This window comes from Cryptomeria japonica, chromosome 5 (assembly GCF_030272615.1).
Source record: "Cryptomeria japonica chromosome 5, Sugi_1.0, whole genome shotgun sequence".
In the NCBI taxonomy this organism is placed as follows: Eukaryota; Viridiplantae; Streptophyta; class Pinopsida; order Cupressales; family Cupressaceae; genus Cryptomeria; species Cryptomeria japonica.
Window position 1 is genome coordinate 380,379,741 of NC_081409.1, and position 20,989 is coordinate 380,400,729.

Sequence of the window (20,989 nt, forward strand, 5' to 3'; positions counted from 1 at the left end):
AAGGGTGACACAATCAACTTCATACCCCATGGTTATGATCCACACTATTCTGGGCTCTACTGCTTCTATTAGACATTGATCTTTCTCAACCATGAAGCATATGGTTTTCTCATACTTCTCCACAATTTCCTTAGGGATCCTATCTCTTCTTTTCACTGCTACTTGGAAATATTTAAAGAATCCCCAGAGAGTAGATATTCTCATTGTTGTATCTCCAACTCCCCATAACCCCTCTTTAATCTGCATGGCCACTGTTCTATCATAGGCCCATTGGACCTTTCCTTTTATACTGGGTATCTCATTCAAAAAGTATAGAGCCAAGCAAATGAGAAGAGTACCATATTTGAAAGTATGCTTTTTATCCTTCTTAATCTTCTTCAAATTTCTCAACAAATCATTTAGGAGGGTTGAACATAGGTCATACCTCTTGTCATCCTTGAGCATCTAGTATGCAAAGTAAATGGGTAGTACCAGAGACAAAACTATACTTGCTTGATTGGTAAACCTTGTAACCTACCACCATTGATGCAAATTTCACATCATTCTCCAGAATTTCATTTATGGTCATCGATCTGCTATCAAATTTGGAGCCAGTGGTGGCTATCACCGTGTCATTCGATACTTTCCTCAAGCTAGGCACCTCACTGGTTTTAGCTAGGCCTATCAAAGCTCGGATCGTCTACTTGGTGATATTTTGTGGCTTGCCAAGCCATATAAACTCATCATGAACATGACTAATAATGTATTAGATCCACTCTGCTTCATCGAACAACATAAAGTGAACAAACTATGATATACCCTTATTGTGAAGAACTCTGTAATCAAGTTTCAGATTTCCCAAATTGTCTGCCAAGTATTTGTTGTACGGGTCTAGCATATCAGTGTTACCAATCTCCTCAAGATCACAGTGTATGTAAGCCCTAATATCTTCATTGTGGAGAATGTCATAGGGTACTGATGAAAATGCACCTTGTGGATTATCCTCAACTAACTTGAAAGGGTGTTTCTTGAAAATAGGTCTGACCCTGTCCTTGATCTTGACTGCTAAAGGGGTAGCAATACTAGAAGCTGAAGCCATTTCAAATGATAGGGTATGCAAAAACTGAAAGCCTGAATAGATAAATACCTTGATTTGCAACTGGGTGCTGAAATTCACTGTAGAATCACTAAAATTGCCAGTTCACTTTGCTCTTCTTCTCTGCACTAATGGCTTGATCGCATTGTGACAAATGAAACTTCTTAATGCACTTTTATCCTTTAAAAACCTAATTTTCCACTGTAATAAATGCAACCAGTTATCTTGAGTTTCATGAAGTCGCATACCGGAGCATCAAATCCATTCTAAAACTTCCGGATAACATCTTATTATCTTATGTAAGCCTTCTACAACCTTTCTGAATTGATTGAAGACCACCGAAGAGGGGGTTCTTAGAATCTGCATGAAAAGTTCCCCCTAAGGCATAAAGCCCTAGTTACCAGAGGAAGATCTTGCACCGGATTCGGGTGTAGATCCATTTTTTGCTTTAGATTCATCTTTTCTAACCCAGATCTTCTCATGCTTGTCTTTGATCTCATCTACCTTCACTTTTCCCTTCTCATCTTATTTTCTTATGTCTACCAGAATATTGTTATTTCTTCTATAGTACTTTTCAATGTGACCAATTTTGTTGCATGCACAACAACCAACATTATTCTGCCTAGGTCTGAAGTTCACCTGATTTGGTCTCATCCTGCATTGGTTAGAGATACATCCAAACATCCCACAAGAATAGCATCTTTTATTTTGGAAGTTACTCATTACTTCCCTACACATATTTGACTTGTGACCAAAATTATTGTATATAAAGCACTAACCGGTAAAGGTAGGAACATTGTTCATGTTGTTCATTCCATTATTCATCCTACTTCTACATTGATTTGGAATATGACCATACTTATTGCAAGTAAATAATCTACCATTAAATTTATGAGCATTAGGTTGTCTTACCGAAGGATGCTTTCTCTTCTTCTGATAAGGTTTTGTATTGCCTTGGCCAAATCCAGAGGATTCACCTTTCTCAAATCCAAGTCCTCGCATATCCTTTCCATGTCTCTAACTTTCTAGCATCTCATCAAGCCTTGTGGATCTAGCTTTGAAATTATCTTTGTATTCATTAGTAATAGAAAGTTCATCCCTTAAGGTAGCAATCTGTCTTTCAATTTTTTGACCATTATTCCTTGACTGTGTCAATTCAAGCTTCAACTGATCAGTCTCATAGGTAAGTCTGAAGCATTCATCTGCACCTTCCTTCAATAATTGTGCTAGATTTTCTTCATTCTTCTTTCGGTCCTCAATCTCCTTAGTTAGCCTCATCACAATAGATTGTATCTCATTCTTCAAAGCAGCATTCTCTCTTTCAAGCTTGTTAACTTCATCAGCTTTACCCCGATATTCCATGATTTGTTCTTCTTTCTCCTTCAACTTGTCCATCATTTTTTTCCTCTTGTCTCGAGAAGTGCTCACTTGATCCTTCAAGTCATTAATGAAATCATCAGAAGCATTCAAGTTCTTCTTCAAGGTACAAATCTCATTTCTCACTGCATGAAGATCCTCAAGTGTCACACTACATTGTCTCTAAAAACTAGAATCCATTGAATCAATCTCCTAGACCTTCCTCAAATGGTTAAGCTTCCTCAGAGGAACTAGGATCTGATATCAATTGTTGGAATCAAGGATCACTAAGAAGGGGGGGGGGGTGAATCAGTGATTTACAGGTTATCAAATTTTAAAAATTAACTTTAAACAACCAGAAGCAAATACTTGAAACTGAAATGGAGAAACATAAAACAAACAACCACAAGATCATAGTACCGGTATTTTTACGTGGAAACCCAAATGGGATTTGAACCCACAATATTATTCCACTATGGCCAGTAGAAAAACAATATTAAAAAATGGGAATGCACAGGCATTCAGGCACACTGCCTAGAGCTCACTGCTCAATTACAATAACTTGAAATGCTACAACCCTCAAGGAAGTCTCACTGACTTACAAGATAGTTAGAATGATGAATTACAATGAATGAACTCTTAAAAAGAATCTACAATTCTTGGATGATTTTTGGTTGAGTACCAAATATATTGACTGACTCCCTTCTATTGATTTGCTTTGTTCTGCCCTGTTCTTTGTCTTAATCAGCTACCGAATCAAGGATGCACACTTGAAACTATGCCAAAATAGATTCTAGATCACCTCTCACTCGCATACAATCATATCATTCACCAAAAGGATCATCCACACCAAACTTATATATCGGTAATCAAAAAATAGATCATATATCATGTCGACATGCAAGTGTAACATGTAGTCACATGTCAGCTTGACTAGATCACCAACGATAAATGCAGATCACTAAAACAATAATAAAATGATGTGTTTAAGTCAGCCCAATCATCCCAAACATGATTCAATATACCGTAATCACTAGAAAGCTTCAAGACCCAAAAATGCTCTATTCTTCCTGAAATACTGATTAATTAGCTACCGGTTAACACCCTCTTCCGGATATGAAGAATTATGATCACCAGATCAAATCTCCATGAAGATTTTCCTTAAATGACAACCCTAAACCAATATTTAGCCACCAGAAATCACCAAAAACCATTGGATGAGTGTCAATTGCCAAAAATAATAGGTCCTCTTAATGGGTCTTATGACATAATAGGTCCTATTATGACACAATACCCCTTAACAGGTCCTACTAAGGGGTATAATGTCATAATAGGTCTTCTTAAGGGGTCTTATAAGATAATAGGACCTATTATGACATGATAGGTCCTCTTAAGGGGTCTTATGTCATAATAGGACCTATTATGACATAAGACCCCTTAAGAGGACCTATCATGTCATAATAGGTCCTATTATGGCATAATAGTATCTGTTATGTCATAATAGGTCCTATTATGTCATAATAGGTCCTATTATGTCATAATAGGTCCTATTATGACATAATAGTATCTATTATGTCATAATTGGTCCTATTATGTCATAATAGGTCCTATTATGACATAATAGTATCTATTATGTCATAATAGGTCCTATTATGTCATAATAGGTCCTATTATGACATAATAGTATCTATTATGTCATAATTGGTCCTATTATGTCATAATAGGTCCTATTATGACATAATAGTATCTATTATGTCATAATTGGTCCTATTATGACATAATGCCCCTTAACAAGTCCTACGAAGGGGTATAATGTCATAATAGGATCTATTATGACATAATAGGTCTTGTTAAGGAGTCTCATGACATAATAGGACCTATTATAACATAATCGGTCCTATTATGACATAATAGGTCTTCTTAAGGGACCTCATGACATAATAGGACTTATTATGACATAATTTGTCCTATTATGTCATAATACCCCTTAATAGGTCCTAGTAAGGGTTATAATGTCATAAAAGGTCCTCTCAAGGGGCCTTATGTCATAATAGGTCCTATAATGTGATAAATGGTCCTATTATGTCATAGTAGGTCCATCTAAGGGGTCTTATGTCATAATAGGTCTTACTAAGGGGTATAATATCATAATAGGCCCTCTTAAGTGGTCTTCTGACATAATAGGACCTATTGTGACATAATAGGTCATCATAAGGGGTCTTATGTCATAATAGGACATTTTAAGACTCGTCTTATGTCATAATAGGTCCTATTATGGGGTCTTATGTCATAATAGGTCCTATTGTGTGATCTTATGTGATAATGCATCCCATTAGGTCATACTACCTAGAAGAGGACCTTTTATGACATAATACCCCTTAACAGGTCCTACCAAGGGGTATAATGTCATAATAGGTCCTACTAAGGGATAATCTTATGTTCAATAATATGTCTTAAGGGGCCCTAGGATGTACTAAGGGGTTGTATGATCTGTGTTAATAGGTCCTAGGATGTACTAAGGGGTCCTAGGTGTCTTAAGGGGTCCTAGTAGTCTTAATATGTACTACTTGGGGTCCTAGGTGTCTTATTGGGTCAAAAGATGTCCTAGGATGTACTAAGGGGTTGTATGAGTCTTAATAGCTCCTAGGATGTACTAAGGGGTCATATGATGTCTTAATAGGTCCTAGGATGTACTAAAGGGTCAAAGGTGTCTTAAGGGGTCAAAATATGCCCTAGCATGTACTAAGGGATCCTATAATGTCTTAATAGGTCCTAGGATATGTTGCTCACCAAATCTGGTTAACCCAAGTTCACCTGCAATCCTTCTATGAAATGGCCAATTTCAATCTATGGAACACATCAAGACTTGGGAAACATAACATAGGACCCTAATTGATCCTCCTGCACTTCAAGTTCTGCTAAACCTAGGGGGGGACACCCTTTTGATGCATTAAATACAACAATTACAGACATATGGCAGTATCAAACAATAAGCAGATAGGTCATTCTACAAACTCAACCAATTAGAAACACACTACAGATTGGCTAAATTTTTCTAGACAATAGATGCAACAAGGCTTGGAATGAAAAGAACACAACCCCTAAAAAAAAAGGGAAATATATTTTCTTTAAATGTATAAATCTGAAAATATCCCCAAATCCTTCAAAGACCAGTGCCTTATTCATTGGGTATGGAGTCACATACAGAACTATAAATGCAAATCTTAGCTGCAAATTTGTTTTCCTTACAAGATATTCTTGCAACAATACCTTATACTAATGCATTACTCAATTCCTTCACAAAATCATCAAATATTGGATACATATTCCATTATTTATGATTGATTACAGAATTTAAAACCTTCATTGAAGGATACCTACAAACAGTCACAACAATCTCCTAGAAATGATAAATTCCATCCTCCTCGAGGGTTCAATTTGTAACAATGAAATACATGCCTAGAGACAATCTTGTGTGAAATTTACTTATGCCTAACATAAGTAAAACCTGCAACTAGAAAACAATCTACAATACTGAAATGCAGCTCTATACCTTGAAAATATCCATAGAATTTTACAAACTTGGGTCAAGAAATTCAGAACTAGTAACCATGAAACTCTGGAGCATTTCTCTAAAAATTCTGGAAACCCTCACAATTGAGAAGAAATGAGAATAAAAAGAGGAGGGAAAAAGATTAGATTTGCATAACACATTGCCAAGTGTCCCCTTTCTCCAACTGAATATTTTCCTTTCTCCTTCCCATGGAAACTTATCTCAAAATATCTGAGATTTGTCAAAACAAATCATAGAACTGAATTTCACAATTCAAGGGCTTTCCAACGGTATATGATATGTCTATGTTTGGATAAAAATAACCCCTCCAATGAATTAACCTCTCGTGCACCTCTATCATTTAAATTTTTGCATTTTTAACCCATAGTCTCAACTATGCATTTAACTTTAATTTTTCAGTCCATTTTCGGCCTTGCATCCTGCCACGTGACAGCTTGTGATTTGTCAGGAGGGTCCATTGGGTGCCACCTGGGATGACACCTCATCAATCTGCCACTTGTTGGTCACCCGGATTGCCACTGGACTGCCTGCTTGTTGGCCACCTCACTGGGACCCGCAAGCTCACCTACCACATCACCTTTCACCATTTCGTGATGGTTAATGGGTGAGCAACTTCAGATAGCGAAACAACACTGACCGTCTGATCTCCTCAACTTGCACGATCTTTAACATTTCGCCATTTCGTGAAGGCTATCTTTCGAGCATCTTTGGCTTGCGAAACAACACCAGTTGTCCGATCGCGATGAACCTGCTCACTCATTAATCCATTCTTTCTCTGCAAAATCTACCTACCTCAGGATTCATGCATATGGTGGGGTCCACTTGGTCGCCAACTGGCTCTTCGGTCACCTCAGGATTCATGTCTGCACGTGTGGGGTCCACCTGGTCACCCAACCTGCACCTTGCGTCAAAAGCCTTCAAGGCTTTGACACTATAGTATATTGGGGCACTACTTTTAAATATTGAAATTTCTCTCTGCCCAGCCAATGTGGGATAAATGCTCATGCCTGGGAATGCATTTTTTGAAGCTTTCTTGAGTGTTTTAATGGCTGCTAATGAAATTTGGTTTAATAGTTTTCTTTGTCTTTCTACTTCATGGTGCGCCACACCAGAGGGAGAGGATCAAACTAGTTTACACCTTGTAATTTCATTTTCTTGAAAAGTTTTAAAATGCCTCTCCAAACACTACACAAATCTGCATTAATTTCAAAGTTTAATGGGATTTACCCATAGTGCAGAGGAGGAGAATGGCTTGTTTACACCTACTTGCTTGAAACATTCTTCAATGCCCCTCCTCCACCTTCTATGCCATATTGCAAGTTGCACTTGCTTGAAAATTTTAAAATCCCTTCAACATTTTCCATGGCTAGGAGGACTGCATTCTCACGACAGGGGGAAATTGGCTTTATTCTTGCCAATTGCATTGCTTGAAAGTCTCTAATGGCTCTTCAGCCCAAACACCACGCAAAGGGGAGGAAGCAAGGTTTGTAGCTTTATGCCTGCACTTTGCATTTGTTTTAGAGATTTATTTGCTAAAGGTTTCAAGAGCCTGCTCAAACGCCAATGCCAGCAGGGAGATGGGGAGGCATGTGAGGGGGGTTTGACTGGCATTCATTTGCCAAAATAATTTGTTTCAAAGTTTCTATTGCCTCTATCTACATCATGCAAAGGAAGATTTGTTGGCAAAGGGTGCGGATTTAATTCTACTCAAAGACCATTGCCTTCCAAAGACCACACATGGGAGGATTTTGGCACCATGCCAATTGTATTTGCTTTGGATAATGGACTTTACCCATTACACACCACGCCAAAGAGAAAACTAACAAGGGTTTTGGATACTAAACTCCACCTACCAAATGAATTTGCTAAAAGTTTCAAAAAACCTTCTACATTGGTGTTATGCCCGACAATCACATTTTCTTGGAAATTTATAAAACTGTTGCCCAACTAGTTGCCACGCATTCACAAGGTTAGCCATTAATTGTAAAAGCCTTTGATGCATTTGGTGCACCATCATGAGTAAGAAATGCTTCATTAATGACATCAATGAGATTGTTGTCTGGGTGCAGTTGCTTTGCCTTAATATAATAAGCTTTTCTTAATCTCATAAGCATGAACATCGGGCTCCACTCCTAGAATATCATAGTACCTTTCTTCCTTCACCATTGTAACTAGACATAAAGGATCATAATGAGGACCGAACTTATGGTAATATGCATTTAGCATGCATGAAGAACACTTTACCATAAAATTAATGCACTGGCATGAGCCAGGTCGGGCCCCAAAGTGGGTCTGGTTAAAAGAAAAATTATTTTCATGTAATTAACCTTCGAAATGCCTCATGAACCTTAAACATACCTCTGAATCGATCGACACCATTTTCGGATCATTAAAATGAGTTTTGCAACTTTCAAGCACCTGTGCCACATTTTCGCATTTATCGCAAAGATGTAATTTTAAAACTGGTCAAAAAATCTTTCTGGACTTCGCAAACTGACAGGCATGTACTCTGATATACAAACATGAAATATACCAAGAGGTTTCTCAAGATGAATCCCGAGTGAAGAAATATTAATGGTCAAAGATGACCAACTGGCTTTGTCAGCACTGCGGACCTGATAAAGTCAATGCGCAAGGAACTCATAATCCCTTTCTTAAAAATATCAAACGATCTCCGTAGACCCTCAAATCTAAGGCATAGGTACCTTGAAGTACATATCAAAACTTAGAATGCTCAGTTTGACCGGGAAACTGATAGGGTACAAATAGTGTGCTCATGAAAATAGCCACTTTAACTGATGTAGCAATGAAAATATGGAACACTGAAAAAAGTGGCTCAAGAAACCCTTTTGAAAACTAATCAAATGGATTGGCAGGAGCTTGAAATTTGAAACATAGCTTATCTTTTATACCAGAAATAGCCCAGAAAAAACATTCTAACATGACATTCACCGGGGCATCTTTTACAAATGTGCAAAGTGAGGCTCTGACTAGCTCTTGAAACAGGGACTTATGCAAACCATAAACTGCAAACAGATTGAGCTTGCCAAACTGAGAAAATGGATTCATATGGACTTGAAATCTAGCATGTTGACTCACATTTATGCATAAAATTCAGTGCACTTTGAAATTCTTCATGATGATCAACAGGGCAAAATTTATAGGAGCTCAAAGTAGGCTACTTAATAAAATCTGCATTTGCACCTAACATGCACTTTCAGCTCACCCCTTGAAATGGGTACTTGATCAACTGATCCAAAATGAATTTTGAAAGTTTTCGAACACTTCATAGGTCAAATGAAAGGTATAGGACACATTTCAAAGCTTTACCTCTTGATGATTAACTGGCTCCATTTTATCCCCTCTCTAACTAGGCCGTTCAAGTTGATTCACTAGGTACTCATTCTGAAATGCAGAGCAAAATTTTGAAATGGGCCTCAAACCTTGAATCAAATTTAATGAGTCCCAACAGGATATACTAAGGGGTCCTAAGTGTCTTAAGGGGCCCTAGGTATCTTAAGAGGTCCTAGGATCTACTAAGGGGTCCTAGGATAACATTTTAACATCTAACTATATGTATAACATTTATACATAACATTGAAAACATCTAGAACATATAAATAACATTTAAACATGTCAAAAAAAAATTTAAACATTTAAACATCTAACTAGGTAGGTAGGGAGAGAGAGATAGAGATGTATATGTAGATAAATAGAGGTAGAGAGGGAGTGAGAGGAGGTGCATAGAGAGAGAGAGAGAGAGGATATAAAGAGTAGAAAGTTAAGGATGTGAGAGAGGTAGAGAGATAGATCTAGATTTTGGGAGATAGAAGAGAGAGTGGTAGAGAGGGGATAGAGGAGGAGTAATATGGAGAGAGATAGGTCTATAGTTTGAGGGAGATAAAGACAGTGATATATAGATAGAAAGAAAATTTTGATAGGAGCCTGTTGATTGCTGGAATTTGACTATCTAAAAATTTATAAGATCTTCTTAAATTTAGAATTTGCATTATAACTCCTAGAGATCTAAAACCACTGTCAAACTGTTGGCAATTGACACTATATTGGTTGGTTTCATTATGTTGTCATTGATGGCACCATGATTTTGGGTTCCGACTTCATATGGTGTACCAATAAACACTTCACAGACTCTTCATTGGCACCAGCATTGACAATGAAGGTCGACATGGTATAGCAAAGGTCATCGGTATTGGAGGCCGACATATTTTGGATCCGACATGGGTAACTTGTTTTAATGTTTATTCATTTATGTTATATGGCTAACATGTAATCTGATATTTTTTATATCTTTGTAAGCCGACATGTGGCAAAAATTTGTATAGGGTATATAGGGAAGTTTTTAAGATCATTTTGATATGACAGGAATGAAATGTAATGGACATGGAAATCTAATATGATGTGAAATCATTCCGAGAGACTATGTATGTGAGGAATTCATTGTAAGGGTTAATCTAGTATAGAGGTTTAGGGTTTTAACCGGAACAGACCGACCTTAAATCAGAGCTGTATTCTGGCATAAAAGATGCTATCCTAGTAGTTCACTATTCTCTAGATTATTGTTTGGAATTTAATGTAGTCACTAAGGCTCCTATTGTGATTGAGTAGTATGCTCTAGGTTGTAAGCCTTCCTGCAAGTGCAGGCCCATCATATATTGTAATATCTCTTCATATGGCCAATGGATTGATATTGTGGGTCACAAATCCCACCGTGGTTTTTTCTCTTCGAGGTTTCCCACATATAAATATGTGTGTTATGATTCTCATTTATATGTTTGGCTTATTGGCTGCATTACTTCTTTCAATTTTGTTTATACCGATATACCGATTGGTATATGAATGTTTTGTTTGTTAGGCCCAATATGGAAAGCTAATGTACTAAGAGGGGAGGGGTGAATCATTTCTTCAAAACATTTCTTCAACAATATCTTTACTGTTATACATAAACCGAATAATGCAGTAACATATTATAAAACTAAAATAAATAGATAACAATCATACATGATTCACTCCATAACACATATATTTTGATTACGCAGAAACTCTTGGTTAGAGAGAAAAACTGCGGTGGGGATGGCACCCACAACTTCACTACTGTAATAATAAAGAGTGCTTAGTTAGAGCTACATGTTTAGCTATTTCTGATAGCATACCCTATTAGGAGTAACAAGATCTATTAGATCTACCTTGCTAAAGGATTTTACAACACTTCATCTAAATGTTGCACCTAGTTAGAGGCTTTACAATTTATAGACTTGATTAGAGTCTTTTATCCTATTAAAGGTTTCTCTTACAACTTCAAAATATTACAATAAAATCATTACAAATATCTGCAACTTTACATCTGGAATGTTATAGCAGATTCTATGTGCTCAGAATAGATTACCTTGCTTATTGCATACCTCGGTAACCCATATAGTAACTCGGTAAACCCTTTTGTTTACTCTGTACTTTGACTATTCTCTGAAAACCTTCTTGGTGACCTCTATGTCTCTATAACAGTCTTCTTATAATCATGCACACACCTTTAACTCTTAACTCATGTTGTATAAATAGATCTCTTATGACAGTGATCCAATTCATTGCTTCGATTTTACAAACACGATTTATTGAATGAATAACTATGCAAAATATTTCATTGGTGAGATAACCTCAATAATCATACACAATCTTTAAGTGCAATTTCCAATGTGATAATGGTTAGATGTGCCTCGATCTTGTAACACATTTTCATATGCATGTCTAGGTTCAATGAATCTGGTAGCACGTTTCACTCGGTGTAAATCAACTCGGTGTGTCATCTTTGCTACTTGGTAGACATGTAAAGATACTCGATAGACAACTCGGTGTATACTGCATTCTGTGACTTCTTTCTTCTGTAACAGACTAGACTGTACATACCGATTGAATATTTTGGTAATAGATAACCGACTAGAGTATATAGTATAACTTTGACATAAAACTAATGGCAATTTGATAAGTAGTAACAATCTCCCCTTTTGACATTAGTTGAGATGTTTGACAAAAACTACTTTCAAAGTTATAACTCAATAATCTATATACTTGCAAAATTTGACTATGTTGATAGTATATACAATAGTCAATAATAATATATCAGATATACTCCCCTTATTGATATACTATATAAAATTCTGAGTTTTGAGTGCTTAATGATCTGTTCCTATTCTATGCTTAGTGTTCTGTATACTGCTCGGTTCACTACTCTTGGATACTCTTCTTATTCTGCTCGGTATACTTCTCCTGTATACTATACTCCAAAAACTATACCATTCTCTCAATACTGAAGTAATACTGTATCACTCCCCTAGTACTGTAACATATTACTCCACAAATATAGTATCACTCCCCCTTTTTGACAAACATCAAAAACTTAATTTCCATTCAGGGGTGGTAACTGGTCAAAAATGGATTTGTACTTGGTCTGGGCGTCGGTGAGAGTGACAGAGAGTGCATCCTTTACACTGTCCATTGAAGAATTATGTGCTTGAATATCAGCCAATAGTGATATTAAGCCATCTAGAGTGCTTCCCTCTTGAGTAGTAGATAAGTATGTGGCTCGGTTGATCTGTTCTTGGACTGATGAAAGATGAGGAAGGAATAATGTCTAAAGGGTCAGTATGTCCATCCGGATCTTGTGTTCATCATTTCTTAATTCCAATTGTTGAGCCATGAGCTGTTGTAACTTTGTATAAAAATTTTGAACTGAATTTGGCTCAGTGGTCAACTTATTTGAGAGATCGGTGATCTCTTTCTCAATTGCCTCTGTTTTATTCTTAATGTCTTTAATGAATAAAGAAAATGTGCAGAGTTTCTGAAATAAATAATGAATGTGCATGAGTTGAGGAGTCGAATCAACAATAAATTTGACAAGTTTAACTTTTCCAATAGCTATAGCTTTTTGTACCTCTTCTATCATTTTGGCAGTGAGCTCTTTGTCTTTCAACTTGCTCAAATACTTTGATGCATCTACTCCAGATGTCTCTATCTTTGTTAGGAGTTCATCCAGTTGAATGTGGATGGCTGCATCAGTTGAAACTATAGCTTTAGGTAGCATATCTATTAGGAGTGCTTTTACCTTCTGAAGTACTTTATTTTTCTTTGGAATGGCCATTTTCTTCTCTTGTTCGGCCTTTGCTTTGCATAGTTCACCGAAATCAATGAGTGCTTCCCCCTTTAATTTTGCTATGTCTACATTGAGCAACACTATGGGTTTTGACAAATCAACTTTAAAACTATGCTTCTTCACTTTCTTTTCTTTACCTTTCACCAATGGAACTAAGACAATGGCTTGTGAGGCTTGATTACCCTCGGTAGGTTGCTCAGTAGAGGCAACACTTTGATCGGTTCCTTTAGCCTATGTAGAGTCCTTCGGTGTCTCAGTACTTGGTGTCTCAGTTGCAACATTCTTAGTGCCAAAAGTTGCTTGAGATGTCTGTTCTTGAGTAGTACCTTCTTCTGTTGTGGCTTGTAACATTTGGTGCCTTGATCTGTATCCTGAGGAGTTTCGGTTGAGATAGGTTGCTTGACCGGTGGATAAGGCTGAACTTGTTCCAAAATGGATTCACTAGATACAAGTTTTGCATATGCAGTGCCTTCTATCATTTCCTATTCCGGTGCCTCTGTATCCATGACATCTTCATCAATTTGAATGGTGTCAGTAGGGTCTTGTTCGATAGCATCAGGACCTTGCTTGGTGACATCAGGATTGTGCTCGGTGACATCAATGATTTCAACCGTAGCTTTCTCACTGGCATCCTTGATTTTGAAGATTTCCTGCCACTTTGCTTTTGTCTCATTTTCTACTTCAATATATAGCCCATTCATCAGTTTTAAGGCTCTTTGTTTGACAAGAAACTTTGAATTGTAGGCTGTCAGATGTTCCTTTATTTTAGCTACTGACATATCAGGAAAGAGATGGACTAGACTTCTTTCTCTGATTTGTTTCTCTGAGTCCATTGCATACTTCCACCTATTATCAATATGCAAATACAATTCATTTGGAAGTGACTTAGCTAGTTCCAATGGAGCTAACCGAAACTTTAGAAATGTGTAGATGACAGCTTCTTCAAATTGTCTATTTTCATCATTGTTCCTGGTTTCATACTTGACATATATAAATCCTCCAAATCCACCATATTCTTTCAGATTAGCACAGAAGTTTTCAACACTATGTATATTTACCTTCTTGCTCTTGACAATCTGAAATTTGCTTGCATCTTTTGATTCGGTATCACTAGACTCTTTTGCCAAAATGAGTCTCTAAGTAGATTTCTTGTATGTCTTTATTACCCTGGGAACAGTAACACTCTTTGTCTTCTTACTCAGTGAAGCTACAGATGCTCTAGTGTTAGGTCATTTTACTGGAGGTGGAGTCGGTGAGACTTTTGATGTGTCTTGTTTCTTTCTCTTTAACACTTTACCCTTAGGCAATTCAGTACTTAGTGTTATAGCTCCCTCTTGGGCTTTAGATTCCTCTTCGGTAATGGTAATGGTGCCTTTGATAGGTGTAGAGGAAGAGTCTTCTCTGAATTTCTCAGACAATGCTTTTATCATTTTTGATGCCTTTCTTGTAGCTTTGGGTACTACAATATTCATCTTTAAGTTTTCCTTTACTTCCTCATAGGTACCATACCTCAGCTCAGTAGCATGTCTGGGCAATGTAAGAAATGCATCAATTTGTTGTTTTGTGATGTCAAAATCAATCTCATAACCCATTGGTGACAAAGATTGAGTCCTTGGTTCCACAACATTCACATAACGGTAATCGGTGTCAACTTCAAAACATATATCATTTTTGTATTTCTCTACTAGCTGGGGTGGAATCCTATATCTGTTATGCATTTTCTCTTAAAATTTACTGAAGTAATCATCCATGATATCATTGAAATTATCACCTAACTTCTTAATGAAGTCATTAATCTGATGGGTGATAGGTTGGTGTAGCTCCCAAACAACTTTACCGACTGATGGAAAGAATTTTTCAAAGTAAAAAAACATGCATACTAGTAGTGATCCAAACTTTAGAGTATTAGCCGAGTTGTTATTCTTCGGCTTCATGATGGTGTTTAGATTTTGAAATAGGTTCTTCAGCAATACCTCGCATAGGTTAATTTTCATTCCCTTTTTCACAATTTTGTAAGCCAAGTCTATTGCTACACAGGGAACACTGTTTTCCCTTGCCGATTGGAAGAAACAGTAGCCCATTACTCTAAGGGCAAATTTTAGTTCTCCATTAGTAACATTATTCAGTTTTAGTCCTTTGCAATCAGATTCCACTCTGGTTAAACTGATCAATTCCTTCTATGATATCATCTTCTGGGCTCAGGAATGATCATAGATAGGGTAACCGGTAATCAGATGAATGATTTCCTTGGTAATCTTAAATGGTTTTTCTTCTAGCCACATGAAATCATCGTGAACTCTACTCAGAACAAACTTGACCCACTGGGGTTTGAACACATGAGGATAGGTTAGAGCTTCAGTTAATCCCTTGATCTTGATGTGCTCATACTTGTTGTTCAATATACCATCGGTACATAGCTCATCATAGGTGTCTTTGATTTCCACATGACCGAGTTCTTCAACACGACATTTGGTGAAGAATCTCACATCTTCGACTAACAACACTCTGTCCGGGATGAGTGAAAAGGCAGTTTTGTCATCCAGTTCAAAAGCGACTTTGGGAGTCAAAGAGTATTTTAGTGAGGGTTTTTCTACATTCTTGACAACTATGGGATCTTGGATCTTGGGCGCCATTGTAGATTTCAGATAAAAATTAGCAAAGAGTCCTTAGGGTTTCAGGATTTCAAACGACAGATGCTTTGTACTTAGCAGATAATGGAAACTAGATAAGATTGGTAAACTAGCTTAGCAATGTGTTGAGATTTGATGTAAATACCTTGAATTTGCTTTGTAGGAGGTTTGATCGCCTTTGAATCGCTTGCTCTTCTTTCTCGAAAACTTAGTAAGTGTAAATGACAGTGAAAATGCTTTTAAGTACACAAAATACCTTATCAAGCTCCATGCGAATTAGGTCAAAAACATTAAATGCACTTGGTTCCTCTTTAACTGATTTACTCTCCTATTTGGTTTTAACCGAGTAACCAAACTTCCTTCATTTACCGACTTGACAGGCTTCCTGTATTCACCGACTTGACAAGTTTCCTGTAAAGTGCTTCAAAAGACTTTGATAGAATTTCAAACTTACTATTACATCTTAACTATGCAGATTTTGAATTAAGTACATAATAGAATAGGAACTGTTAAGATTTTAACCTTCAGAGAATGCCGTCCCTTCATACCTTTACCGATTAATTTGGAATAGGTGCACCTAACTTGATAGGTAAGGTTCTTTCTTCATTTGACACAATTTCCTTCTTTTTCCAAATCATCTTTAATTTTTCTTTTATTTCTTCAGTGTCTTTTCTAGGTTGATCTTTGCAATCTCCAGCTAAGTGTCCCACTTTGTGACAATGAAAACATGCGATACCAGGATTTCTCCATGATCTTCGGTTGTACATCCCAAACCTTATAAAATAGTTGTCACTTATATGTCCATATCTTTCACAACACTCACACCATATCCTTGTATTGTAATCCCATGGTACTGCAGAATACTGTCGGTAAGGATCTGTGTGAGTTTGGTAGCCTCTAGCATTTTCTCGATGTGCATACCACATATAGTTCTTTTTCTTAAACTAGCACTTCTCGATACTATGTCCATATCTATTGTAGTTTTTACAAAACCCTTTGAATTTTGCCTTTTGATAATTATTAACAGACTTTGTCCTACATTGATTAGATGTGTGACCATATTTATTGCAATTGTAACAATAACTATTGGACTTAGTGGCATTCGGTTGCTTACCTTTTCTGATTTGGCATATGTTGGCAGTGTGACCTTGATTTCCATAGTAGTTGCAAATAGGCTTCTTTCTTTTGATGTTATTCTTATTTCTAGCTTGCTTTGATGATTCTCCTCTCTCGGTAGTATGAATTCCTTTCTCGGTAGAGTCTTTTCCTTTGTAACCGAGTCCTACATCTTTGTTGGGTCTTCTTGTATTCAGTTTCTCATCCAACATCTTTGATGCTTCATAGCTCTTCTTCAATGTTTCTTTGGATTTCTTCTCTATTTCAAGTTCATCGGTTAACTTTGATACTTCAAGTTTCAATGCTTGATTCTCATCATTCTTCAGAATTGCTTCATGATGTGCATAACCTAGTTGATTTGATAGGTTTTGTTGAGTTCTAGTCAACCTTATGATTTCATCATTCTTATTAGATACTAAGACTTCAAGTTGTTGCTTCTCTCTTTCTAGATCTCTTACTTTATCCTCAGCTGTTCTCAATGCATCAAGATTTTCAGTCATTTGTGTGCTGAAATGTTCATGTTCTCTTTTCATTGCTTTTAGTTGATAAGCCAGTGCTTTGTTCCTTTCTTTCAATACTCCAATCATTTCTTCAGTCTCTTCAGATATACTATTCTCAGATGACGTCTTAATTTGTTCCACTAACTCTTGAGAGTCCTGCAAATCATCAAATAATATTCTTCTCACTTTTAGAGATTTTTGCATTTGCCTTTGCATGTCTGCAATCACTTGATTAGCATGATCCAGCTCTTTTTACAGATACACAATCCTCCGAGATTGTTTATAGCCTTCCATTGATAAGATCTTTCTTTTTAGGTAGTTAAACCCTTTTTCAAGATTCAAGCTCTGATACCAATTGTTAGGCCCAATATGGAAAGCTAATGTACTAAGAGGGGAGGGGTGAATCAGTACTTCAAAACATTTCTTCAACAATATCTTTACTGTTATGCATAAACCAAATAGTGCAGTAACATATTATAAAACTAAAACAAATAGATAAAAATCATACATGATTCACTCCATAACACATATATTTTGATTACGTAGAAACTCTTGGTTAGAGAGAAAAACTACAGTGGGGATGGCACCCACAACTTCACTACTACAATAATAAAGAGTGCTTGGTTAGAGCTACATGTTTAGTTATTTCTGATAGCATACCTTGTTAGGAGTAACAAGATCTATTAGATCTACTTTGCTAAAGGATTTTACAACACTTCATCTAAATGCTACACCTGGTTAGAGGCTTTACAATTTATAGACTTGATTAGAGTCTTTTACCCTATTAAAGGTTTCTCTTACAACTTCAAAATATTACAATAAAATCATTACAAATATCTGCAACTTTACATCTGGAATGTTATAGCAGATTCTATGTGCTCAGAATAGATTACCTTGCTTATTGCATACCTCGGTAACCCATATAGTAACTCGATAAACCCTTCTGTTTACTCTATTCTTTGACTGTTCTCTGAAAACCTTCTCGTTGACCTCTATGTCTCTATAACAATCTTCTTACACTCATGCACACACCTTTTGTTGGCAATTTAGCATTATAACAGACAACGAAGGATTGTTGACATTTCAATAAAGGATATTGAGAAGGTTGTTGATGATTATGGATATAACTGGTTAAGGATGTTTACTGTCTTGATATTATTATTTTGTCATTGATGTCAAGAAATTGATTTTCTAATTCAGTATTATGTTGCCATATCTTAAGAAATATGATTTGAAGAGTATAAAGATGTCGGTAAAAGACACAGGAAAGAATATGATGAATAAGGGGATGAATAAGGTATTCAATGGGCAACGATTACCGAGTGAGAAAATGATGAGATCATGATGTTTAGATTGTTTTAACATCATAAATATGTTGTAAATTGTAAGGTTAATACTGTACTATGTTACCAAACAAAGAACCTAGTCGGCAAACCCTAAGGAACCTAGTCGGTAAACCCTAAGGTTATCGCTATTGGTTAATGAAGACGGAATGTCTACCGAGTGAAGTTTAGTATTTACCGAGTTGTAACCAAGCTATAATAGAATGCATTAAATGGTTACATGCATTATTTAATGAAGGAATCTGATGAGCTAGAACTGATTAAATGATTGGTATGTCATAAATGAAGTTTGTTAAGAATCTATGGCAATGGAAGATCGGCAGGAAGATCTATAGTTTAGATTGAACCGCAATACCTTGGCACAAGTTCCAAGAAAGGTATGCAAGTTCCAAGGCAGGGTAAAACATTTTCAGATTGAAAGATGCATTGAACCTAGTCAAGATTGAAGATCTGATGGCTATGATTGATCATGGGAAATGTGATCAAGGAGATTAAGTGGTTAGCTAATTGTTTATAAATAGGAAACTGTTGATAAAAAATGTATACGGGAAAGTGTATGCATAGGGATGCTACATAGTGATTACCGAGCACTGAAGCTTGAAGACCTATTTGAATAATAGAGTATAGAAGCCCAGCAGATGGACAAGATTAGTTCTATGTCTAGATTGTATTGAACAAATAAGAATCTGCTTTAGCATTTTAGATGTGAAGTTGCAAATAGATTTTATTACTGTTATTTTGTGAAAGTGATAGAAAATCTCTTGACCGAGTGGACTTAATAGTCTTATTTGTAAAACCCTCTAACAAGGTGACATTCTGATTGAGTGTTTGAAATCCTTTAACAAGGTCACTTCTAACAAGGTGAAGATCCTAACAAATTTGTGGGAAATCCCTTAACCGGGTCACATCTAGCAGTGTGTTTGTAATCTTTAACAGGATTTGCTTTTAACCGAGCATACTCTAGAAGAGTATATTTCTTAGTGGGTCTGAAATCCCACAGTGGTTTTTCCCTATTTGGATTTCCATGTTAAATTTGGTGTTATGAGGTTTATAATGTTTATATGCTTTTGAGTTTGCATGTTTAATAGTTTTGGTTATATTACTAAAGTATATGTTACCGAGGTTGAATCTGATGTTTTTATGGAAGATTAAGTTTGTATGATTCACCCCCCCCCCCCCCTCTCATCTTGTTGGCTATTAGATCTGTACTTATATTAAGTATTATAACTATCAATTAGTATCAGAGCTTTGGACTCCGGAAGAAAAGTTTAAAGGCACTTGAGTTAAAGATCCAAAGATGTATAAGAGGGATGTACCGAAGCTGAACAAGTCAAGTTTCTCTACATGGCAGAAAAGGATGAAGTTGCATCTATCAGGGGTTGGAGAATATGTTGTATACTATCTAGAGAATGATTTTGTTACACTGAGCACCTATCCATTGACAATGGAAGAGATAAAGGCAAAGCAAGAACATATTCAAGCAATGATTGAAATAACATCTGCATTGACTGACTCAAAGTTTAATGATCTAGAAGGCTGTAATGATGCAAAGGCAATGTGGGATAAGCTCATATCTATGTATGGAGGAGATGAACATGTTCAAAGAGAAAAAGTAGATAGTCTAAGAGGACAACTTGAATCTATGAGGATGAATGAAGGTGAGAACATAACTCAGTACAGTACAAGACTAAAAGAGATTGTCAATCAACTCAAAGGAGCAGGTGGAACTATTGAAGAAAAGGATATAACAAGTAAGTTGTTAAGAACCCTTCTACCAGCTTATGCAATCTGAGTCTCTGCAATCAATGAATTGAGGTCTGTACCTAATGTGCCAGTTTCATTAGATGCTACTATTGGTAAGCTACATGCATTTGAGTTAAGTAACTTTGATAACAGTGGATCTTTAGTAAATAAAGTTGAATCTGCATTTATTTCTTTTCATCTTGATGAATCTAATGATTACAATGAAAGAAAGTACAAGAACTCTGAAGGAGATCATAGTGGAGCAAGTGAAGGATTTCATAAGAACATGGAAGAAGTACACAAACTGTATGAGGAAATTAGAAAGCAAGAAGAGTTTGAAGCACTATTAGCCAAAAGGTTACCGAGAGGGAAAGGTAAGTATAAAGGAAAACTACCTTTGAAATGTTTCAATTGTGATAAAATAGGACATATGGCTTCTAACTATCCTGACAAAGATTCTACTGAAAAGAGAGATTACCGAGATGACAGA